This window comes from Rhineura floridana, chromosome 3 (assembly GCF_030035675.1).
Source record: "Rhineura floridana isolate rRhiFlo1 chromosome 3, rRhiFlo1.hap2, whole genome shotgun sequence".
NCBI lineage: Eukaryota > Metazoa > Chordata > Lepidosauria > Squamata > Rhineuridae > Rhineura > Rhineura floridana.
The window spans coordinates 28943692-28969457 of NC_084482.1; positions in this window are offsets into that span (position 1 = coordinate 28943692).

The following is a 25766-nucleotide window of genomic DNA, read 5'->3' on the forward strand; positions in this document are numbered from 1 at the left end:
CAAAGCGTCTCAAACTCGCATCATATAATGCCTGAAATCCGAAACGGCAGAAAAAGTTTGCGGAACCTGTTTCCCTGCTCTAGATTCTGAACAAGCTGCAGAAACCTGAGTGCAGCTCAGGAGAAAAAAAGAAGGCAAAAACTGTGACCCGCGGGTCAGGATTTTTTCAAAAAAATGAAAAGTATCCAAAGCGTCTCAAACTCACGTCATATGATGCCTGAGATCCGAAAGGGCAGAAAAAGTTTACAGAACCTGTTTCTCTGCTCTAGATTCTGAACAAGCTACAGCAACCTGAGTGCAGCTCAATAGAGAAAAAAGGCAAAAACTGTGACCCGCGGGTCAGGATTTTTTCAAAAAAATGAAAAGTATCCAAAGCATCTCAAACTCACGGCATATGATGCCTGAGATCCGAAAGGGCAGAAAAAGTTTGCCGAACCTGTTTCCCTGCTCTAGATTCTGAACAAGCTGCAGAAACCTGAGTGCAGCTCAGGAGAGAAAAAGAAGGCAAAAACTGTGACCCGCGGGTCAGGATTTTTTCACAAAAATGAAAAGTATCCAAAGCGTCTCAAACTCGCGTCATATGATGCCTGAGATCCGAAAGGGCAGAACAAGTTTACCGAACCTGTTTCCCTGCTCTAGATTCTGAACAAGCTACAGCAACCTGAGTGCAGCTCTATAGAGAAAAGAGGCAAAAACTGTGACCCGCGGGTCAGGATTTTTTCAAAAAAATGAAAAGTATCCAAAGCGTCTCAAACTCGCGTCATATCATGCCCGAGATCCGAAAGGGCAGAAAAAGCTTGCAGAACCTGTTTCCCTGCTCTAGATTCTGAACAAGCTGCAGAAACCTGAGTGCAGCTCAGGAGAGAAAAAGAAGGCAAAAACTGTGACCCGCGGGTCAGGATTTTTTCAAAAAAATGAAAAGTATCCAAAGCGTCTCAAACTCGCATCATATAATGCCTGAGATCCGAAACGGCAGAAAAAGTTTGCGGAACCTGTTTCCCTGCTCTAGATTCTGAACAAGCTGCAGAAACCTGAGTGCAGCTCAGGAGAAAAAAAGAAGGCAAAAACTGTGACCCGCGGGTCAGGATTTTTTCAAAAAAATGAAAAGTATCCAAAGCGTCTCAAACTCGCGTCATATCATGCCCGAGATCCGAAAGGGCAGAAAAAGTTTGCGGAACCTGTTTCCCTGCTCTAGATTCAGAACAAGCTGCAGAAACCTGAGTGCAGCTCAGGAGAGAAAAAAGGCAAAAACTGAGACCCACGGGTCAGGATTTTTTCAAAAAAATGAAAAGTATCCAAAGCGTCTCAGACACACGTCATATGATGCCTGAGATCCGAACGGGCAGAAAAAGTTTGCGGAACCTGTTTCCCTGCTCTAGATTCAGAACAAGCTGCAGAAAGCTGAGTGCAGCTCAGGAGAGAAAAAAGGCAAAAACTGAGACCCACTGGTCAGGATTTTTTCAAAAAAATGAAAAGTATCCAAAGCGTCTCAAACTCACGTCTTATGATGCCTGAGATCCGAAAGGGCAGAAAAAGTTTGCGGAACCTGTTTCCCTGCTCTAGATTCTGAACAAGCTGCAGAAACCTGAGTGCAGCTCAGGAGAGAAAAAGAAGGCAAAAACTGTGACCCGCGGGTCAGGATTTTTTCAAAAAAATGAAAAGTATCCAAAGCGTCTCAAACTCACGGCATATGATGCCTGAGATCCGAAAGGGCAGAAAAAGTTTGCGGAACCTGTTTCCCTGCTCTAGATTCTGAACAAGCTGCAGAAACCTGAGTGCAGCTCAGGAGAGAAAAAGAAGGCAAAAACTGTGACCCGCGGGTCAGGATTTTTTCACAAAAATGAAAAGTATCCAAAGCGTCTCAAACTCACGGCATATGATGCCTGAGATCCGAAAGGGCAGAAAAAGTTTGCGGAACCTGTTTCCCTGCTCTAGATTCTGAACAAGCTGCAGAAACCTGAGTGCAGCTCAGGAGAGAAAAAGAAGGCAAAAACTGTGACCCGCGGGTCAGGATTTTTTCACAAAAATGAAAAGTATCCAAAGCGTCTCAAACTCACGGCATATGATGCCTGAGATCCGAAAGGGCAGAAAAAGTTTGCGGAACCTGTTTCCCTGCTCTAGATTCTGAACAAGCTGCAGAAACCTGAGTGCAGCTCAGGAGAGAAAAAGAAGGCAAAAACTGTGACCCGCGGGTCAGGATTTTTTCACAAAAATGAAAAGTATCCAAAGCGTCTCAAACTCGCGTCATATGATGCCCGAGATCCGAAAGGGCAGAAAAAGTTTGCGGAACCTGTTTCCCTGCTCTAGATTCTGAACAAGCTGCAGAAACCTGAGTGCAGCTCAGGAGAAAAAAAGAAGGCAAAAACTGTGACCCGCGGGTCAGGATTTTTTCACAAAAATGAAAAGTATCCAAAGCGTCTCAAACTCGCATCATATAATGCCTGAAATCCGAAACGGCAGAAAAAGTTTGCGGAACCTGTTTCCCTGCTCTAGATTCTGAACAAGCTGCAGAAACCTGAGTGCAGCTCAGGAGAAAAAAAGAAGGCAAAAACTGTGACCCGCGGGTCAGGATTTTTTCAAAAAAATGAAAAGTATCCAAAGCGTCTCAAACTCACGTCAAATGATGCCTGAGATCCGAAAGGGCAGAAAAAGTTTGCGGAACCTGTTTCCCTGCTCTAGATTCTGAACAAGCTGCAGAAACCTGAGTGCAGCTCAGGAGAGAAAAAGACGGCAAAAACTGTGACCCGCGGGTCAGGATTTTTTCACAAAAATGAAAAGTATCCAAAGCGTCTCAAACTCACGGCATATGATGCCTGAGATCCGAAAGGGCAGAAAAAGTTTGCGGAACCTGTTTCCCTGCTCTAGATTCTGAACAAGCTGCAGAAACCTGAGTGCAGCTCAGGAGAGAAAAAGAAGGCAAAAACTGTGACCCGCGGGTCAGGATTTTTTCACAAAAATGAAAAGTATCCAAAGCGTCTCAAACTCACGTCATATGATGCCCGAGATCCGAAAGGGCAGAAAAAGTTTGCGGAACCTGTTTCCCTGCTCTAGATTCTGAACAAGCTGCAGAAATCTGAGTGCAGCTCAGGAGAGAAAAAGAAGGCAAAAACTGTGACCCGCGGGTCAGGATTTTTTCAAAAAAATGAAAAGTATTCAAAGCGTCTCAAACTCGCGTCTTATGATGCCCGAGATCCGAAAGGGCAGAAAAAGTTTGCGGAACCTGTTTCCCTGCTCTAGATTCTGAACAAGCTGCAGAAACCTGAGTGCAGCTCAGGAGAGAAAAAGAAGGCAAAAACTGTGACCCGCGGGTCAGGATTTTTTCACAAAAATGAAAAGTATCCAAAGCGTCTCAAACTCGCGTCATATGATGCCTGAGATCCGAAAGGGCAGAAAAAGTTTACAGAACCTGTTTCCCTGCTCTAGATTCTGAACAAGCTACAGCAACCTGAGTGCAGCTCTATAGAGAAAAGAGGCAAAAACTGTGACCCACGGGTCAGGATTTTTTCAAAAAAATGAAAAGTATCCAAAGCGTCTCAAACTCGCGTCATATCATGCCCGAGATCCGAAAGGGCAGAAAAAGCTTGCAGAACCTGTTTCCCTGCTCTAGATTCTGAACAAGCTGCAGAAACCTGAGTGCAGCTCAGGAGAGAAAAAGAAGGCAAAAACTGTGACCCGCGGGTCAGGATTTTTTCAAAAAAATGAAAAGTATCCAAAGCGTCTCAAACTCGCATCATATAATGCCTGAGATCCGAAACGGCAGAAAAAGTTTGCGGAACCTGTTTCCCTGCTCTAGATTCTGAACAAGCTGCAGAAACCTGAGTGCAGCTCAGGAGAAAAAAAGAAGGCAAAAACTGTGACCCGCGGGTCAGGATTTTTTCACAAAAATGAAAAGTATCCAAAGCGTCTCAAACTCGCGTCATATGATGCCCGAGATCCGAAAGGGCAGAAAAAGTTTGCGGAACCTGTTTCCCTGCTCTAGATTCTGAACAAGCTGCAGAAACCTGAGTGCAGCTCAGGAGAGAAAAAGAAGGCAAAAAGTGTGACCCGCGGGTCAGGATTTTTTCAAAAAAATGAAAAGTATCCAAAGCGTCTCAAACTTGTGTCATATCATGCCCGAGATCCGAAAGGGCAGAAAAAGTTTGCGGAACCTGTTTCCCTGCTCTAGATTCTGAACAAGCTGCAGAAACGTGAGTGCAGCTCAGGAGAGGAAAAGAAGGCAAAAACTGTGACCCGCGTGTCAGGATTTTTTCAAAAAAATGAAAAGTATCCAAAGCGTCTCAAACTCGCATCATATAATGCCTGAGATCCGAAACGGCAGAAAAAGTTTGCGGAACCTGTTTCCCTGCTCTAGATTCTGAACAAGCTGCAGAAACCTGAGTGCAGCTCAGGAGAAAAAAAGAAGGCAAAAACTGTGACCCGCGGGTCAGGATTTTTTCACAAAAATGAAAAGTATCCAAAGCGTCTCAAACTCGCGTCATATGATGCCCGAGATCCGAAAGGGCAGAAAAAGTTTGCGGAACCTGTTTCCCTGCTCTAGATTCTGAACAAGCTGCAGAAACCTGAGTGCAGCTCAGGAGACAAAAAGAAGGCAAAAACTGTGACCCGCGGGTCAGGATTTTTTCAAAAAAATGAAAAGTATCCAAAGTGTCTCAAACTCGTGTCATATCATGCCCGAGATCCGAAAGGGCAGAAAAAGTTTGCGGAACCTGTTTTCCTGCTCTAGATTCTGAACAAGCTGCAGAAACGTGAGTGCAGCTCAGGAGAGGAAAAGAAGGCAAAAACTGTGACCCGCGTGTCAGGATTTTTTCACAAAAATGAAAAGTATCCAAAGCGTCTCAAACTCACGTCATATGATGCCTGAGATCCGAAAGGGCAGAAAAAGTTTACAGAACCTGTTTCTCTGCTCTAGATTCTGAACAAGCTACAGCAACCTGAGTGCAGCTCAATAGAAAAAAGGCAAAAACTGTGACCCGCGGGTCAGGATTTTTTCAAAAAAATGAAAAGTATCCAAAGCGTCTCAAACTCGCGTCATATCATGCCCGAGATCCGAAAGGGCAGAAAAAGTTTGCGGAACCTGTTTCCCTGCTCTAGATTCTGAACAAGCTGCAGAAACCTGAGTGCAGCTCAGGAGAATAAAAAGGCAAAAACTCTGACCCACGGGTCAGGATTTTTTCAAAAAAATGAAAAGTATCCAAGCGTCTCAAACTCACGGCATATGATGCCTGAGATCCGAAAGGGCAGAAAAAGTTTGCGGAACCTGTTTCCCTGCTCTAGATTCTGAACAAGCTGCAGAAACCTGAGTGCAGCTCAGGAGAGAAAAAGAAGGCAAAAACTGTGACCCGCGGGTCAGGATTTTTTCACAAAAATGAAAAGTATCCAAAGCGTCTCAAACTCGCGTCATATGATGCCCGAGATCCGAAAGGGCAGAAAAAGTTTGCGGAACCTGTTTCCCTGCTCTAGATTCTGAACAAGCTGCAGAAATCTGAGTGCAGCTCAGGAGAGAAAAAGAAGGCAAAAACTGTGACCCGCGGGTCAGGATTTTTTCACAAAAATGAAAAGTATCCAAAGCGTCTCAAACTCACGTCATATGATGCCTGAGATCCGAAAGGGCAGAAAAAGTTTACAGAACCTGTTTCTCTGCTCTAGATTCTGAACAAGCTACAGCAACCTGAGTGCAGCTCAGTAGAGAAAAAAGGCAAAAACTGTGACCCGCGGGTCAGGATTTTTTCAAAAAAATGAAAAGTATCCAAAGCGTCTCAAACTCACGGCATATGATGCCTGAGATCCGAAAGGGCAGAAAAAGTTTGCGGAACCTGTTTCCCTGCTCTAGATTCTGAACAAGCTGCAGAAACCTGAGTGCAGCTCAGGAGAGAAAAAGAAGGCAAAAACTGTGACGCGCGTGTCAGGATTTTTTCACAAAAATGAAAAGTATCCAAAGCGTCTCAAACTCGCGTCATATGATGCCCGAGATCCGAAAGGGCAGAAAAAGTTTACAGAACCTGTTTCCCTGCTCTAGATTCTGAACAAGCTACAGCAACCTGAGTGCAGCTCTATAGAGAAAAGTGGCAAAAACTGTGACCCACGGGTCAGGATTTTTTCACAAAAATGAAAAGTATCCAAAGCGTCTCAAACTCGCGTCATATCATGCCCGAGATCCGAAAGGGCAGAAAAAGCTTGCAGAACCTGTTTCCCTGCTCTAGATTCTGAACAAGCTGCAGAAACCTGAGTGCAGCTCAGGAGAGAAAAAGAAGGCAAAAACTGTGACCCGCGGGTCAGGATTTTTTCAAAAAAATGAAAAGTATCCAAAGCGTCTCAAACTCGCATCATATAATGCCTGAGATCCGAAACGGCAGAAAAAGTTTGCGGAACCTGTTTCCCTGCTCTACATTCTGAACAAGCTGCAGAAACCTGAGTGCAGCTCAGGAGAAAAAAAGAAGGCAAAAACTGTGACCCGCGGGTCAGGATTTTTTCAAAAAAATGAAAAGTATCCAAAGCGTCTCAAACTCACGTCATATGATGCCTGAGATCCGAAAGGGCAGAAAAAGTTTGCGGAACCTGTTTCCCTGCTCTAGATTCTGAACAAGCTGCAGAAACCTGAGTGCAGCTCAGGAGAGAAAAAGAAGGCAAAAACTGTGACCCGCGGGTCAGGATTTTTTCACAAAAATGAAAAGTATCCAAAGCGTCTCAAACTCGCGTCATATGATGCCCGAGATCCGAAAGGGCAGAAAATGTTTGCGGAACCTGTTTCCCTGCTCTAGATTCTGAACAAGCTGCAGAAACCTGAGTGCAGCTCAGGAGAAAAAAAGAAGGCAAAAACTGTGACCCGCGGGTCAGGATTTTTTCACAAAAATGAAAAGTATCCAAAGCGTCTCAAACTCACGTCATATGATGCCTGAGATCCGAAAGGGCAGAAAAAGTTTACAGAACCTGTTTCTCTGCTCTAGATTCTGAACAAGCTACAGCAACCTGAGTGCAGCTCAATAGAGAAAAAAGGCAAAAACTGTTTTTTTCACAAAAATGAAAAGTATCCAAAGCGTCTCAAACTCGCGTCATATGATGCCCGAGATCCGAAAGGGCAGAAAAAGTTTGCGGAACCTGTTTCCCTGCTCTAGATTCTGAACAAGCTGCAGAAACCTGAGTGCAGCTCAGGAGAGAAAAAAGGCAAAAACTCTGACCCGCGGGTCAGGATTTTTTCCAAAATATGAAAAGTATCGAAAACATCTCAAACTCGCGTCATATGATGCCCGAGATCCGAAACGGCAGAAAAAGTTTGCGGAACCTGTTTCCCTGCTCTAGATTCAGAACAAGCTTCAGAAACCTGAGTGCAGCTCAGGAGAGAAAAAAGGCAAAAACTCTGACCCGCGGGTCAGGATTTTTTCCAAAATATGAAAAGTATCGAAAACGTCTCAAACTCGCGTCATATGATGCCCGAGATCCGAAACGGCAGAAAAAGTTTGCGGAACCTGTTTCCCTGCTCTAGATTCAGAACAAGCTGCAGAAACCTGAGTGCAGCTCAGGAGAGAAAAAAGCTCTATAGAGAAAAAGAAGGCAAAAACTGTGACCCACGGGTCAGGATTTTTTCACAAAAATGAAAAGTATCCAAAGCGTCTCAAACTCGCGTCATATGATGCCCGAGATCCGAAAGGGCAGAAAATGTTTGCGGAACCTGTTTCCCTGCTCTAGATTCTGAACAAGCTGCAGAAACCTGAGTGCAGCTCAGGAGAAAAAAAGAAGGCAAAAACTGTGACCCGCGGGTCAGGATTTTTTCAAAAAAATGAAAAGTATCCAAAGCGTCTCAAACTCACGTCATATGATGCCTGAGATCCGAAAGGGCAGAAAAAGTTTGCGGAACCTGTTTCCCTGCTCTAGATTCTGAACAAGCTGCAGAAACCTGAGTGCAGCTCAGGAGAGAAAAAGAAGGCAAAAACTGTGACGCGCGTGTCAGGATTTTTTCACAAAAATGAAAAGTATCCAAAGCGTCTCAAACTCGCGTCATATGATGCCCGAGATCCGAAAGGGCAGAAAAAGTTTACAGAACCTGTTTCCCTGCTCTAGATTCTGAACAAGCTACAGCAACCTGAGTGCAGCTCTATAGAGAAAAGTGGCAAAAACTGTGACCCACGGGTCAGGATTTTTTCACAAAAATGAAAAGTATCCAAAGCGTCTCAAACTCGCGTCATATCATGCCCGAGATCCGAAAGGGCAGAAAAAGCTTGCAGAACCTGTTTCCCTGCTCTAGATTCTGAACAAGCTGCAGAAACCTGAGTGCAGCTCAGGAGAGAAAAAGAAGGCAAAAACTGTGACCCGCGGGTCAGGATTTTTTCAAAAAAATGAAAAGTATCCAAAGCGTCTCAAACTCGCATCATATAATGCCTGAGATCCGAAACGGCAGAAAAAGTTTGCGGAACCTGTTTCCCTGCTCTACATTCTGAACAAGCTGCAGAAACCTGAGTGCAGCTCAGGAGAAAAAAAGAAGGCAAAAACTGTGACCCGCGGGTCAGGATTTTTTCAAAAAAATGAAAAGTATCCAAAGCGTCTCAAACTCACGTCATATGATGCCTGAGATCCGAAAGGGCAGAAAAAGTTTGCGGAACCTGTTTCCCTGCTCTAGATTCTGAACAAGCTGCAGAAACCTGAGTGCAGCTCAGGAGAGAAAAAGAAGGCAAAAACTGTGACCCGCGGGTCAGGATTTTTTCACAAAAATGAAAAGTATCCAAAGCGTCTCAAACTCGCGTCATATGATGCCCGAGATCCGAAAGGGCAGAAAATGTTTGCGGAACCTGTTTCCCTGCTCTAGATTCTGAACAAGCTGCAGAAACCTGAGTGCAGCTCAGGAGAAAAAAAGAAGGCAAAAACTGTGACCCGCGGGTCAGGATTTTTTCACAAAAATGAAAAGTATCCAAAGCGTCTCAAACTCACGTCATATGATGCCTGAGATCCGAAAGGGCAGAAAAAGTTTACAGAACCTGTTTCTCTGCTCTAGATTCTGAACAAGCTACAGCAACCTGAGTGCAGCTCAATAGAGAAAAAAGGCAAAAACTGTGACCCGCGGGTCAGGATTTTTTCACAAAAATGAAAAGTATCCAAAGCGTCTCAAACTCGCGTCATATGATGCCCGAGATCCGAAAGGGCAGAAAAAGTTTGCGGAACCTGTTTCCCTGCTCTAGATTCTGAACAAGCTGCAGAAACCTGAGTGCAGCTCAGGAGAGAAAAAAGGCAAAAACTCTGACCCGCGGGTCAGGATTTTTTCCAAAATATGAAAAGTATCGAAAACATCTCAAACTCGCGTCATATGATGCCCGAGATCCGAAACGGCAGAAAAAGTTTGCGGAACCTGTTTCCCTGCTCTAGATTCAGAACAAGCTTCAGAAACCTGAGTGCAGCTCAGGAGAGAAAAAAGGCAAAAACTCTGACCCGCGGGTCAGGATTTTTTCCAAAATATGAAAAGTATCGAAAACGTCTCAAACTCGCGTCATATGATGCCCGAGATCCGAAACGGCAGAAAAAGTTTGCGGAACCTGTTTCCCTGCTCTAGATTCAGAACAAGCTGCAGAAACCTGAGTGCAGCTCAGGAGAGAAAAAAGGCAAAAACTGAGACCCACGGGTCAGGATTTTTTCAAAAAAATGAAAAGTATCCAAAGCGTCTCAAACTCACGTCATATGATGCCTGAGATCCGAAAGGGCAGAAAAAGTTTGCGGAACCTGTTTCCCTGCTCTAGATTCTGAACAAGCTGCAGAAACCTGAGTGCAGCTCAGGAGAGAAAAAGAAGGCAAAAACTGTGACCCACGGGTCAGGATTTTTTCACAAAAATGAAAAGTATCCAAAGCGTCTCAAACTCGCGTCATATGATGCCCGAGATCCGAAAGGGCAGAAAATGTTTGCGGAACCTGTTTCCCTGCTCTAGATTCTGAACAAGCTGCAGAAACCTGAGTGCAGCTCAGGAGAAAAAAAGAAGGCAAAAACTGTGACCCGCGGGTCAGGATTTTTTCAAAAAAATGAAAAGTATCCAAAGCGTCTCAAACTCGCGTCATATGATGCCCGAGATCCGAAAGGGCAGAAAAAGTTTGCGGAACCTGTTTCCCTGCTCTAGATTCTGAACAAGCTGCAGAAACCTGAGTGCAGCTCAGGAGAAAAAAAGAAGGCAAAAACTGTGACCCGCGGGTCAGGATTTTTTCACAAAAATGAAAAGTATCCAAAGCGTCTCAAACTCACGTCATATGATGCCTGAGATCCGAAAGGGCAGAAAAAGTTTACAGAACCTGTTTCTCTGCTCTAGATTCTGAACAAGCTACAGCAACCTGAGTGCAGCTCAATAGAGAAAAAAGGCAAAAACTGTGACCCGCGGGTCAGGATTTTTTCAAAAAAATGAAAAGTATCCAAAGCATCTCAAACTCACGGTATATGATGCCTGAGATCCGAAAGGGCAGAAAAAGTTTGCCGAACCTGTTTCCCTGCTCTAGATTCTGAACAAGCTGCAGAAACCTGAGTGCAGCTCAGGAGAGAAAAAGAAGGCAAAAACTGTGACCCGCGGGTCAGGATTTTTTCACAAAAATGAAAAGTATCCAAAGCGTCTCAAACTCGCGTCATATGATGCCCGAGATCCGAAAGGGCAGAAAAAGTTTGCGGAACCTGTTTCCCTGCTCTAGATTCTGAACAAGCTGCAGAAATCTGAGTGCAGCTCAGGAGAGAAAAAGAAGGCAAAAACTGTGACCCGCGGGTCAGGATTTTTTCAAAAAAATGAAAAGTATTCAAAGCGTCTCAAACTCGCGTCTTATGATGCCCGAGATCCGAAAGGGCAGAAAAAGTTTGCGGAACCTGTTTCCCTGCTCTAGATTCTGAACAAGCTGCAGAAACCTGAGTGCAGCTCAGGAGAGAAAAAGAAGGCAAAAACTGTGACCCGCGGGTCAGGATTTTTTCACAAAAATGAAAAGTATCCAAAGCGTCTCAAACTCGCGTCATATGATGCCTGAGATCCGAAAGGGCAGAACAAGTTTACAGAACCTGTTTCCCTGCTCTAGATTCTGAACAAGCTACAGCAACCTGAGTGCAGCTCTATAGAGAAAAGAGGCAAAAACTGTGACCCGCGGGTCAGGATTTTTTCAAAAAAATGAAAAGTATCCAAAGCGTCTCAAACTCGCGTCATATCATGCCCGAGATCCGAAAGGGCAGAAAAAGCTTGCAGAACCTGTTTCCCTGCTCTAGATTCTGAACAAGCTGCAGAAACCTGAGTGCAGCTCAGGAGAGAAAAAGAAGGCAAAAACTGTGACCCGCGGGTCAGGATTTTTTCAAAAAAATGAAAAGTATCCAAAGCGTCTCAAACTCGCATCATATAATGCCTGAGATCCGAAACGGCAGAAAAAGTTTGCGGAACCTGTTTCCCTGCTCTAGATTCTGAACAAGCTGCAGAAACCTGAGTGCAGCTCAGGAGAAAAAAAGAAGGCAAAAACTGTGACCCGCGGGTCAGGATTTTTTCAAAAAAATGAAAAGTATCCAAAGCGTCTCAAACTCACGTCATATGATGCCTGAGATCCGAAAGGGCAGAAAAAGTTTGCGGAACCTGTTTCCCTGCTCTAGATTCTGAACAAGCTGCAGAAACCTGAGTGCAGCTCAGGAGAGAAAAAGAAGGCAAAAACTGTGACCCGCGGGTCAGGATTTTTTCACAAAAATGAAAAGTATCCAAAGCGTCTCAAACTCACGGCATATGATGCCTGAGATCCGAAAGGGCAGAAAACGTTTGCAGAACCTGTTTCCCTGCTCTAGATTCTGAACAAGCTGCAGAAACCTGAGTGCAGCTCAGGAGAGAAAAAGAAGGCAAAAACTGTGACCCGCGGGTCAGGATTTTTTCACAAAAATGAAAAGTATCCAAAGCGTCTCAAACTCGCGTCATATGATGCCCGAGATCCGAAAGGGCAGAAAATGTTTGCGGAACCTGTTTCCCTGCTCTAGATTCTGAACAAGCTGCAGAAACCTGAGTGCAGCTCAGGAGAAAAAAAGAAGGCAAAAACTGTGACCCGCGGGTCAGGATTTTTTCACAAAAATGAAAAGTATCCAAAGCGTCTCAAACTCACGTCATATGGTGCCTGAGATCCGAAAGGGCAGAAAAAGTTTACAGAACCTGTTTCTCTGCTCTAGATTCTGAACAAGCTACAGCAACCTGAGTGCAGCTCAATAGAGAAAAAAGGCAAAAACTGTGACCCGCGGGTCAGGATTTTTTCACAAAAATGAAAAGTATCCAAAGCGTCTCAAACTCGCGTCATATGATGCCCGAGATCCGAAAGGGCAGAAAAAGTTTGCGGAACCTGTTTCCCTGCTCTAGATTCTGAACAAGCTGCAGAAACCTGAGTGCAGCTCAGGAGAGAAAAAAGGCAAAAACTCTGACCCGCGGGTCAGGATTTTTTCCAAAATATGAAAAGTATCGAAAACATCTCAAACTCGCGTCATATGATGCCCGAGATCCGAAACGGCAGAAAAAGTTTGCGGAACCTGTTTCCCTGCTCTAGATTCAGAACAAGCTTCAGAAACCTGAGTGCAGCTCAGGAGAGAAAAAAGGCAAAAACTCTGACCCGCGGGTCAGGATTTTTTCCAAAATATGAAAAGTATCGAAAACGTCTCAAACTCGCGTCATATGATGCCCGAGATCCGAAACGGCAGAAAAAGTATGCGGAACCTGTTTCCCTGCTCTAGATTCAGAACAAGCTGCAGAAACCTGAGTGCAGCTCAGGAGAGAAAAAAGGCAAAAACTGAGACCCACGGGTCAGGATTTTTTCAAAAAAATGAAAAGTATCCAAAGCGTCTCAAACTCACGTCATATGATGCCTGAGATCCGAAAGGGCAGAAAAAGTTTGCGGAACCTGTTTCCCTGCTCTAGATTCTGAACAAGCTGCAGAAACCTGAGTGCAGCTCAGGAGAGAAAAAGAAGGCAAAAACTGTGACCCGCGGGTCAGGATTTTTTCACAAAAATGAAAAGTATCCAAAACGTCTCAAACTCGTGTCATATGATGCCCGAGATCCGAAAGGGCAGAAAATGTTTGCGGAACCTGTTTCCCTGCTCTAGATTCTGAACAAGCTGCAGAAACCTGAGTGCAGCTCAGGAGAAAAAAAGAAGGCAAAAACTGTGACCCGCGGGTCAGGATTTTTTCAAAAAAATGAAAAGTATCCAAAGCGTCTCAAACTCGCGTCATATGATGCCCGAGATCCGAAAGGGCAGAAAAAGTTTGCGGAACCTGTTTCCCTGCTCTAGATTCTGAACAAGCTGCAGAAACCTGAGTGCAGCTCAGGAGAAAAAAAGAAGGCAAAAACTGTGACCCGCGGGTCAGGATTTTTTCACAAAAATGAAAAGTATCCAAAGCGTCTCAAACTCACGTCATATGATGCCTGAGATCCGAAAGGGCAGAAAAAGTTTACAGAACCTGTTTCTCTGCTCTAGATTCTGAACAAGCTACAGCAACCTGAGTGCAGCTCAATAGAGAAAAAAGGCAAAAACTGTGACCCGCGGGTCAGGATTTTTTCAAAAAAATGAAAAGTATCCAAAGCATCTCAAACTCACGGTATATGATGCCTGAGATCCGAAAGGGCAGAAAAAGTTTGCCGAACCTGTTTCCCTGCTCTAGATTCTGAACAAGCTGCAGAAACCTGAGTGCAGCTCAGGAGAGAAAAAGAAGGCAAAAACTGTGACCCGCGGGTCAGGATTTTTTCACAAAAATGAAAAGTATCCAAAGCGTCTCAAACTCGCGTCATATGATGCCCGAGATCCGAAAGGGCAGAAAAAGTTTGCGGAACCTGTTTCCCTGCTCTAGATTCTGAACAAGCTGCAGAAATCTGAGTGCAGCTCAGGAGAGAAAAAGAAGGCAAAAACTGTGACCCGCGGGTCAGGATTTTTTCAAAAAAATGAAAAGTATTCAAAGCGTCTCAAACTCACGTCTTATGATGCCCGAGATCCGAAAGGGCAGAAAAAGTTTGCGGAACCTGTTTCCCTGCTCTAGATTCTGAACAAGCTGCAGAAACCTGAGTGCAGCTCAGGAGAGAAAAAGAAGGCAAAAACTGTGACCCGCGGGTCAGGATTTTTTCACAAAAATGAAAAGTATCCAAAGCGTCTCAAACTCGCGTCATATGATGCCTGAGATCCGAAAGGGCAGAACAAGTTTACAGAACCTGTTTCCCTGCTCTAGATTCTGAACAAGCTACAGCAACCTGAGTGCAGCTCTATAGAGAAAAGAGGCAAAAACTGTGACCCGCGGGTCAGGATTTTTTCAAAAAAATGAAAAGTATCCAAAGCGTCTCAAACTCGCGTCATATCATGCCCGAGATCCGAAAGGGCAGAAAAAGCTTGCAGAACCTGTTTCCCTGCTCTAGATTCTGAACAAGCTGCAGAAACCTGAGTGCAGCTCAGGAGAGAAAAAGAAGGCAAAAACTGTGACCCGCGGGTCAGGATTTTTTCAAAAAAATGAAAAGTATCCAAAGCGTCTCAAACTCGCATCATATAATGCCTGAGATCCGAAAGGGCAGAAAAAGTTTGCGGAACCTGTTTCCCTGCTCTAGATTCTGAACAAGCTGCAGAAACCTGAGTGCAGCTCAGGAGAAAAAAAGAAGGCAAAAACTGTGACCCGCGGGTCAGGATTTTTTCAAAAAAATGAAAAGTATCCAAAGCGTCTCAAACTCACGTCATATGATGCCTGAGATCCGAACGGGCAGAAAAAGTTTGCGGAACCTGTTTCCCTGCTCTAGATTCTGAACAAGCTGCAGAAACCTGAGTGCAGCTCAGGAGAGAAAAAGAAGGCAAAAACTGTGACCCGCGGGTCAGGATTTTTTCAAAAAAATGAAAAGTATCCAAAGCGTCTCAAACTCGCATCATATAATGCCTGAGATCCGAAACGGCAGAAAAAGTTTGCGGAACCTGTTTCCCTGCTCTAGATTCTGAACAAGCTGCAGAAACCTGAGTGCAGCTCAGGAGAAAAAAAGAAGGCAAAAACTGTGACCCGCGGGTCAGGATTTTTTCAAAAAAATGAAAAGTATCCAAAGCGTCTCAAACTCACGTCATATGATGCCTGAGATCCGAAAGGGCAGAAAAAGTTTGCGGAACCTGTTTCCCTGCTCTAGATTCTGAACAAGCTGCAGAAACCTGAGTGCAGCTCAGGAGAGAAAAAGAAGGCAAAAACTGTGACCCGCGGGTCAGGATTTTTTCACAAAAATGAAAAGTATCCAAAGCATCTCAAACTCACGGCATATGATGCCTGAGATCCGAAAGGGCAGAAAACGTTTGCGGAACCTGTTTCCCTGCTCTAGATTCTGAACAAGCTGCAGAAACCTGAGTGCAGCTCAGGAGAGAAAAAGAAGGCAAAAACTGTGACCCGCGGGTCAGGATTTTTTCACAAAAATGAAAAGTATCCAAAGCGTCTCAAACTCGCGTCATATGATGCCCGAGATCCGAAAGGGCAGAAAATGTTTGCGGAACCTGTTTCCCTGCTCTAGATTCTGAACAAGCTGCAGAAACCTGAGTGCAGCTCAGGAGAAAAAAAGAAGGCAAAAACTGTGACCCGCGGGTCAGGATTTTTTCACAAAAATGAAAAGTATCCAAAGCGTCTCAAACTCACGTCATATGGTGCCTGAGATCCGAAAGGGCAGAAAAAGTTTACAGAACCTGTTTCTCTGCTCTAGATTCTGAACAAGCTACAGCAACCTGAGTGCAGCTCAATAGAGAAAAAAGGCAAAAACTGTGACCCGCGGGTCAGGATTTTTTCACAAAAATGAAAAGTATCCAAAGCGTCTCAAACTCGCGTCATATGATGCCCGAGATCCGAAAGGGCAGAAAAAGTTTGCGGAACCTGTTTCCCTGCTCTAGATTCTGAACAAGCTGCAGAAACCTGAGTGCAGCTCAGGAGAGAAAAAAGGCAAAAACTCTGACCCGCGGGTCAGGATTTTTTCCAAAATATGAAAAGTATCGAAAACATCTCAAACTCGCGTCATATGATGCCCGAGATCCGAAACGGCAGAAAAAGTTTGCGGAACCTGTTTCCCTGCTCTAGATTCAGAACAAGCTTCAGAAACCTGAGTGCAGCTCAGGAGAGAAAAAAGGCAAAAACTCTGACCCGCGGGTCAGGATTTTTTCCAAAATATGAAAAGTATCGAAAACGTCTCAAACTCGCGTCATATGATGCCCGAGATCCGAAACGGCAGAAAAAGTATGCGGAACCTGTTTCCCTGCTCTAGATTCAGAACAAGCTGCAGAAACCTGAGTGCAGCTCAGGAGAGAAAAAAGGCAAAAACTGAGACCCACGGGTCAGGATTTTTTCAAAAAAATGAAAAGTATCCAAAGCGTCTCAAACTCACGTCATATGATGCCTGAGATCCGAAAGGGCAGAAAAAGTTTGCGGAACCTGTTTCCCTGCTCTAGATTCTGAACAAGCTGCAGAAACCTGAGTGCAGCTCAGGAGAGAAAAAGAAGGCAAAAACTGTGACCCGCGGGTCAGGATTTTTTCAAAAAAATGAAAAGTATCCAAAGCGTCTCAAACTCGCGTCATATGATGCCCGAGATCCGAAAGGGCAGAAAAAGTTTGCGGAACCTGTTTCCCTGCTCTAGATTCTGAACAAGCTGCAGAAACCTGAGTGCAGCTCAGGAGAAAAAAAGAAGGCAAAAACTGTGACCCGCGGGTCAGGATTTTTTCACAAAAATGAAAAGTATCCAAAGCGTCTCAAACTCACGTCATATGATGCCTGAGATCCGAAAGGGCAGAAAAAGTTTACAGAACCTGTTTCTCTGCTCTAGATTCTGAACAAGCTACAGCAACCTGAGTGCAGCTCAATAGAGAAAAAAGGCAAAAACTGTGACCCGCGGGTCAGGATTTTTTCAAAAAAATGAAAAGTATCCAAAGCATCTCAAACTCACGGTATATGATGCCTGAGATCCGAAAGGGCAGAAAAAGTTTGCCGAACCTGTTTCCCTGCTCTAGATTCTGAACAAGCTGCAGAAACCTGAGTGCAGCTCAGGAGAGAAAAAGAAGGCAAAAACTGTGACCCGCGGGTCAGGATTTTTTCACAAAAATGAAAAGTATCCAAAGCGTCTCAAACTCGCGTCATATGATGCCCGAGATCCGAAAGGGCAGAAAAAGTTTGCGGAACCTGTTTCCCTGCTCTAGATTCTGAACAAGCTGCAGAAATCTGAGTGCAGCTCAGGAGAGAAAAAGAAGGCAAAAACTGTGACCCGCGGGTCAGGATTTTTTCAAAAAAATGAAAAGTATTCAAAGCGTCTCAAACTCACGTCTTATGATGCCCGAGATCCGAAAGGGCAGAAAAAGTTTGCGGAACCTGTTTCCCTGCTCTAGATTCTGAACAAGCTGCAGAAACCTGAGTGCAGCTCAGGAGAGAAAAAGAAGGCAAAAACTGTGACCCGCGGGTCAGGATTTTTTCACAAAAATGAAAAGTATCCAAAGCGTCTCAAACTCGCGTCATATGATGCCTGAGATCCGAAAGGGCAGAACAAGTTTACAGAACCTGTTTCCCTGCTCTAGATTCTGAACAAGCTACAGCAACCTGAGTGCAGCTCTATAGAGAAAAGAGGCAAAAACTGTGACCCGCGGGTCAGGATTTTTTCAAAAAAATGAAAAGTATCCAAAGCGTCTCAAACTCGCGTCATATCATGCCCGAGATCCGAAAGGGCAGAAAAAGCTTGCAGAACCTGTTTCCCTGCTCTAGATTCTGAACAAGCTGCAGAAACCTGAGTGCAGCTCAGGAGAGAAAAAGAAGGCAAAAACTGTGACCCGCGGGTCAGGATTTTTTCAAAAAAATGAAAAGTATCCAAAGCGTCTCAAACTCGCATCATATAATGCCTGAGATCCGAAAGGGCAGAAAAAGTTTGCGGAACCTGTTTCCCTGCTCTAGATTCTGAACAAGCTGCAGAAACCTGAGTGCAGCTCAGGAGAAAAAAAGAAGGCAAAAACTGTGACCCGCGGGTCAGGATTTTTTCAAAAAAATGAAAAGTATCCAAAGCGTCTCAAACTCGCGTCATATCATGCCCGAGATCCGAAAGGGCAGAAAAAGTTTGCGGAACCTGTTTCCCTGCTCTAGATTCAGAACAAGCTGCAGAAACCTGAGTGCAGCTCAGGAGAGAAAAAAGGCAAAAACTGAGACCCACGGGTCAGGATTTTTTCAAAAAAATGAAAAGTATCCAAAGCGTCTCAAACTCACGTCATATGATGCCTGAGATCCGAACGGGCAGAAAAAGTTTGCGGAACCTGTTTCCCTGCTCTAGATTCAGAACAAGCTGCAGAAACCTGAGTGCAGCTCAGGAGAGAAAAAAGGCAAAAACTGAGACCCACTGGTCAGGATTTTTTCAAAAAAATGAAAAGTATCCAAAGCGTCTCAAACTCGTGTCATATCATGCCCGAGATCCGAGAGGGCAGAAAAAGTTTGCGGAACCTGTTTCCCTGCTCTAGATTCTGAACAAGCTGCAGAAACGTGAGTGCAGCTCAGGAGAGGAAAAGAAGGCAAAAACTGTGACCCGCGTGTCAGGATTTTTTCACAAAAATGAAAAGTATCCAAAGCGTCTCAAACTCACGTCATATGATGCCTGAGATCCGAAAGGGCAGAAAAAGTTTACAGAACCTGTTTCTCTGCTCTAGATTCTGAACAAGCTACAGCAACCTGAGTGCAGCTCAATAGAGAAAAAAGGCAAAAACTGTGACCCGCGGGTCAGGATTTTTTCAAAAAAATGAAAAGTATCCAAAGCGTCTCAAACTCACGTCATATGATGCCTGAGATCCGAAAGGGCAGAAAAAGTTTGCGGAACCTGTTTCCCTGCTCTAGATTCTGAACAACCTTCAGAAACCTGAGTGCAGCTCAGTAGAGAAAAAAGGCAAAAACTCTGACCCGCGGGTCAGGATTTTTTCCAAAATATGAAAAGTATCGAAAACGTCTCAAACTCGCGTCATATGATGCCCGAGATCCGAAAGGGCAGAAAAAGTTTGCGGAACCTGTTTCCCTGCTCTAGATTCAGAACAAGCTGCAGAAACCTGAGTGCAGCTCAGGAGAGAAAAAAGGCAAAAACTGAGACCCACGGGTCAGGATTTTTTCAAAAAAATGAAAAGTATCCAAAGCGTCTCAAACTCACGTCATATGATGCCTGAGATCCGAAAGGGCAGAAAAAGTTTGCGGAACCTGTTTCCCTGCTCTAGATTCTGAACAAGCTGCAGAAACCTGAGTGCAGCTCAGGAGAGAAAAAGAAGGCAAAAACTGTGACCCGCGGGTCAGGATTTTTTCACAAAAATGAAAAGTATCCAAAGCGTCTCAAACTCGCGTCATATGATGCCCGAGATCCAAAAGGGCAGAAAAAGTTTGCGGAACCTGTTTCCCTGCTCTAGATTCTGAACAAGCTGCAGAAATCTGAGTGCAGCTCAGGAGAGAAAAAGAAGGCAAAAACTGTGACCCGCGGGTCAGGATTTTTTCAAAAATATGAAAAGTATTCAAAGCGTCTCAAACTCGCGTCTTATGATGCCCGAGATCCGAAAGGGCAGAAAAAGTTTGCGGAACCTGTTTCCCTGCTCTAGATTCTGAACAAGCTGCAGAAACCTGAGTGCAGCTCACGAGAGAAAAAGAAGGCAAAAACTGTGACCCGCGGGTCAGGATTTTTTCACAAAAATGAAAAGTATCCAAAGCGTCTCAAACTCGCGTCATATGATGCCTGAGATCCGAAAGGGCAGAACAAGTTTACAGAACCTGTTTCCCTGCTCTAGATTCTGAACAAGCTACAGCAACCTGAGTGCAGCTCTATAGAGAAAAGAGGCAAAAACTGTGACCCGCGGGTCAGGATTTTTTCAAAAAAATGAAAAGTATCCAAAGCGTCTCAAACTCGCGTCATATCATGCCCGAGATCCGAAAGGGCAGAAAAAGCTTGCAGAACCTGTTTCCCTGCTCTAGATTCTGAACAAGCTGCAGAAACCTGAGTGCAGCTCAGGAGAGAAAAAGAAGGCAAAAACTGTGACCCGCGGGTCAGGATTTTTTCAAAAAAATGAAAAGTATCCAAAGCGTCTCAAACTCGCATCATATAATGCCTGAGATCCGAAACGGCAGAAAAAGTTTGCGGAACCTGTTTCCCTGCTCTAGATTCTGAACAAGCTGCAGAAACCTGAGTGCAGCTCAGGAGAAAAAAAGAAGGCAAAAACTGTGACCCGCGCGGGTCAGGATTTTTTCAAAAAAATGAAAAGTATCCAAAGCGTCTCAAACTCGCGTCATATCATGCCCGAGATCCGAAAGGGCAGAAAAAGTTTGCGGAACCTGTTTCCCTGCTCTAGATTCAGAACAAGCTGCAGAAACCTGAGTGCAGCTCAGGAGAGAAAAAAGGCAAAAACTGAGACCCACGGGTCAGGATTTTTTCAAAAAAATGAAAAGTATCCAAAGCGTCTCAAACTCACGTCATATGATGCCTGAGATCCGAAAGGGCAGAAAAAGTTTGCGGAACCTGTTTCCCTGCTCTAGATTCAGAACAAGCTGCAGAAACCTGAGTGCAGCTCAGGAGAGAAAAAAGGCAAAAACTGAGACCCACTGGTCAGGATTTTTTCAAAAAAATGAAAAGTATCCAAAGCGTCTCAAACTCACGTCTTATGATGCCTGAGATCCGAAAGGGCAGAAAAAGTTTGCGGAACCTGTTTCCCTGCTCTAGATTCAGAACAAGCTGCAGAAACCTGAGTGCAGCTCAGGAGAGAAAAAGAAGGCAAAAAGTGTGACCCGCGGGTCAGGATTTTTTCAAAAAAATGAAAAGTATCCAAAGCGTCTCAAACTCGTGTCATATCATGCCCGAGATCCGAAAGGGCAGAAAAAGTTTGCGGAACCTGTTTCCCTGCTCTAGATTCTGAACAAGCTGCAGAAACGTGAGTGCAGCTCAGGAGAGGAAAAGGAGGCAAAAACTGTGACCCGCGTGTCAGGATTTTTTCACAAAAATGAAAAGTATCCAAAGCGTCTCAAACTCACATCATATGATGCCTGAGATCCGAAAGGGCAGAAAAAGTTTACAGAACCTGTTTCTCTGCTCTAGATTCTGAACAAGCTACAGCAACCTGAGTGCAGCTCAATAGAGAAAAAAGGCAAAAACTGTGACCCGCGGGTCAGGATTTTTTCAAAAAAATGAAAAGTATCCAAAGCGTCTCAAACTCACGTCATATGATGCCTGAGATCCGAAAGGGCAGAAAAAGTTTGCGGAACCTGTTTCCCTGCTCTAGATTCTGAACAAGCTTCAGAAACCTGAGTGCAGCTCAGGAGAGAAAAAAGGCAAAAACTCTGACCCGCGGGTCAGGATTTTTTCCAAAATATGAAAAGTATCGAAAACGTCTCAAACTCGCGTCATATGATGCCTGAGATCCGAAAGGGCAGAAAAAGTTTGCGGAACCTGTTTCCCTGCTCTAGATTCTGAACAAGCTTCAGAAACCTGAGTGCAGCTCAGGAGAGAAAAAAGGCAAAAACTGTGACCCGCGGGTCAGGATTTTTTCACAAAAATGAAAAGTATCCAAAGCGTCTCAAACTCGCGTCATATGATGCCCGAGATCCGAAAGGGCAGAAAAAGTTTGCGGAACCTGTTTCCCTGCTCTAGATTCAGAACAAGCTGCAGAAACCTGAGTGCAGCTCAGGAGAGAAAAAAGGCAAAAACTGAGACCCACGGGTCAGGATTTTTTCAAAAAAATGAAAAGTATCCAAAGCGTCTCAAACTCACGTCATATGATGCCTGAGATCCGAACGGGCAGAAAAAGTTTGCGGAACCTGTTTCCCTGCTCTAGATTCAGAACAAGCTGCAGAAACCTGAGTGCAGCTCAGGAGAGAAAAAAGGCAAAAACTGAGACCCACTGGTCAGGATTTTTTCAAAAAAATGAAAAGTATCCAAAGCGTCTCAAACTCGTGTCATATCATGCCCGAGATCCGAAAGGGCAGAAAAAGTTTGCGGAACCTGTTTCCCTGCTCTAGATTCTGAACAAGCTGCAGAAACGTGAGTGCAGCTCAGGAGAGGAAAAGAAGGCAAAAACTGTGACCCGCGTGTCAGGATTTTTTCACAAAAATGAAAAGTATCCAAAGCGTCTCAAACTCACGTCATATGATGCCTGAGATCCGAAAGGGCAGAAAAAGTTTACAGAACCTGTTTCTCTGCTCTAGATTCTGAACAAGCTACAGCAACCTGAGTGCAGCTCAATAGAGAAAAAAGGCAAAAACTGTGACCCGCGGGTCAGGATTTTTTCAAAAAAATGAAAAGTATCCAAAGCGTCTCAAACTCACGTCATATGATGCCTGAGATCCGAAAGGGCAGAAAAAGTTTGCGGAACCTGTTTCCCTGCTCTAGATTCTGAACAAGCTTCAGAAACCTGAGTGCAGCTCAGGAGAGAAAAAAGGCAAAAACTCTGACCCGCGGGTCAGGATTTTTTCCAAAATATGAAAAGTATCGAAAACGTCTCAAACTCGCGTCATATGATGCCCGAGATCCGAAAGGGCAGAAAAAGTTTGCGGAACCTGTTTCCCTGCTCTAGATTCAGAACAAGCTGCAGAAACCTGAGTGCAGCTCAGGAGAGAAAAAAGGCAAAAACTGAGACCCACGGGTCAGGATTTTTTCAAAAAAATGAAAAGTATCCAAAGCGTCTCAAACTCACGTCATATGATGCCTGAGATCCGAAAGGGCAGAAAAAGTTTGCGGAACCTGTTTCCCTGCTCTAGATTCTGAACAAGCTGCAGAAACCTGAGTGCAGCTCAGGAGAGAAAAAGAAGGCAAAAACTGTGACCCGCGGGTCAGGATTTTTTCACAAAAATGAAAAGTATCCAAAGCGTCTCAAACTCGCGTCATATGATGCCCGAGATCCAAAAGGGCAGAAAAAGTTTGCGGAACCTGTTTCCCTGCTCTAGATTCTGAACAAGCTGCAGAAATCTGAGTGCAGCTCAGGAGAGAAAAAGAAGGCAAAAACTGTGACCCGCGGGTCAGGATTTTTTCAAAAATATGAAAAGTATTCAAAGCGTCTCAAACTCGCGTCTTATGATGCCCGAGATCCGAAAGGGCAGAAAAAGTTTGCGGAACCTGTTTCCCTGCTCTAGATTCTGAACAAGCTGCAGAAACCTGAGTGCAGCTCACGAGAGAAAAAGAAGGCAAAAACTGTGACCCGCGGGTCAGGATTTTTTCACAAAAATGAAAAGTATCCAAAGCGTCTCAAACTCGCGTCATATGATGCCTGAGATCCGAAAGGGCAGAACAAGTTTACAGAACCTGTTTCCCTGCTCTAGATTCTGAACAAGCTACAGCAACCTGAGTGCAGCTCTATAGAGAAAAGAGGCAAAAACTGTGACCCGCGGGTCAGGATTTTTTCAAAAAAATGAAAAGTATCCAAAGCGTCTCAAACTCGCGTCATATCATGCCCGAGATCCGAAAGGGCAGAAAAAGCTTGCAGAACCTGTTTCCCTGCTCTAGATTCTGAACAAGCTGCAGAAACCTGAGTGCAGCTCAGGAGAGAAAAAGAAGGCAAAAACTGTGACCCGCGGGTCAGGATTTTTTCAAAAAAATGAAAAGTATCCAAAGCGTCTCAAACTCGCATCATATAATGCCTGAGATCCGAAACGGCAGAAAAAGTTTGCGGAACCTGTTTCCCTGCTCTAGATTCTGAACAAGCTGCAGAAACCTGAGTGCAGCTCAGGAGAAAAAAAGAAGGCAAAAACTGTGACCCGCGGGTCAGGATTTTTTCAAAAAAATGAAAAGTATCCAAAGCGTCTCAAACTCGCGTCATATCATGCCCGAGATCCGAAAGGGCAGAAAAAGTTTGCGGAACCTGTTTCCCTGCTCTAGATTCAGAACAAGCTGCAGAAACCTGAGTGCAGCTCAGGAGAGAAAAAAGGCAAAAACTGAGACCCACGGGTCAGGATTTTTTCAAAAAAATGAAAAGTATCCAAAGCGTCTCAAACTCACGTCATATGATGCCTGAGATCCGAAAGGGCAGAAAAAGTTTGCGGAACCTGTTTCCCTGCTCTAGATTCAGAACAAGCTGCAGAAACCTGAGTGCAGCTCAGGAGAGAAAAAAGGCAAAAACTGAGACCCACTGGTCAGGATTTTTTCAAAAAAATGAAAAGTATCCAAAGCGTCTCAAACTCACGTCTTATGATGCCTGAGATCCGAAAGGGCAGAAAAAGTTTGCGGAACCTGTTTCCCTGCTCTAGATTCAGAACAAGCTGCAGAAACCTGAGTGCAGCTCAGGAGAGAAAAAGAAGGCAAAAAGTGTGACCCGCGGGTCAGGATTTTTTCAAAAAAATGAAAAGTATCCAAAGCGTCTCAAACTCGTGTCATATCATGCCCGAGATCCGAAAGGGCAGAAAAAGTTTGCGGAACCTGTTTCCCTGCTCTAGATTCTGAACAAGCTGCAGAAACGTGAGTGCAGCTCAGGAGAGGAAAAGAAGGCAAAAACTGTGACCCGCGTGTCAGGATTTTTTCACAAAAATGAAAAGTATCCAAAGCGTCTCAAACTCACATCATATGATGCCTGAGATCCGAAAGGGCAGAAAAAGTTTACAGAACCTGTTTCTCTGCTCTAGATTCTGAACAAGCTACAGCAACCTGAGTGCAGCTCAATAGAGAAAAAAGGCAAAAACTGTGACCCGCGGGTCAGGATTTTTTCAAAAAAATGAAAAGTATCCAAAGCGTCTCAAACTCACGTCATATGATGCCTGAGATCCGAAAGGGCAGAAAAAGTTTGCGGAACCTGTTTCCCTGCTCTAGATTCTGAACAAGCTTCAGAAACCTGAGTGCAGCTCAGGAGAGAAAAAAGGCAAAAACTCTGACCCGCGGGTCAGGATTTTTTCCAAAATATGAAAAGTATCGAAAACGTCTCAAACTCGCGTCATATGATGCCTGAGATCCGAAAGGGCAGAAAAAGTTTGCGGAACCTGTTTCCCTGCTCTAGATTCTGAACAAGCTTCAGAAACCTGAGTGCAGCTCAGGAGAGAAAAAGCAGGCAAAAACTGTGACCCGCGGGTCAGGATTTTTTCACAAAAATGAAAAGTATCCAAAGCGTCTCAAACTCGCGTCATATGATGCCCGAGATCCGAAAGGGCAGAAAATGTTTGCGGAACCTGTTTCCCTGCTCTAGATTCTGAACAAGCTGCAGAAACCTGAGTGCAGCTCAGGAGAAAAAAAGAAGGCAAAAACTGTGACCCGCGGGTCAGGATTTTTTCAAAAAAATGAAAAGTATCCAAAGCGTCTCAAACTCACGGTATATGATGCCTGAGATCCGAAAGGGCAGAAAAAGTTTGCCGAACCTGTTTCCCTGCTCTAGATTCTGAACAAGCTGCAGAAACCTGAGTGCAGCTCAGGAGAGAAAAAGAAGGCAAAAACTGTGACCCGCGGGTCAGGATTTTTTCACAAAAATGAAAAGTATCCAAAGCGTCTCAAACTCGCGTCATATGATGCCCGAGATCCGAAAGGGCAGAAAAAGTTTGCGGAACCTGTTTCCCTGCTCTAGATTCTGAACAAGCTGCAGAAATCTGAGTGCAGCTCAGGAGAGAAAAAGAAGGCAAAAACTGTGACCCGCGGGTCAGGATTTTTTCAAAAAAATGAAAAGTATTCAAAGCGTCTCAAACTCACGTCTTATGATGCCCGAGATCCGAAAGGGCAGAACAAGTTTACAGAACCTGTTTCCCTGCTCTAGATTCTGAACAAGCTACAGCAACCTGAGTGCAGCTCTATAGAGAAAAGAGGCAAAAACTGTGACCCGCGGGTCAGGATTTTTTCAAAAAAATGAAAAGTATCCAAAGCGTCTCAAACTCG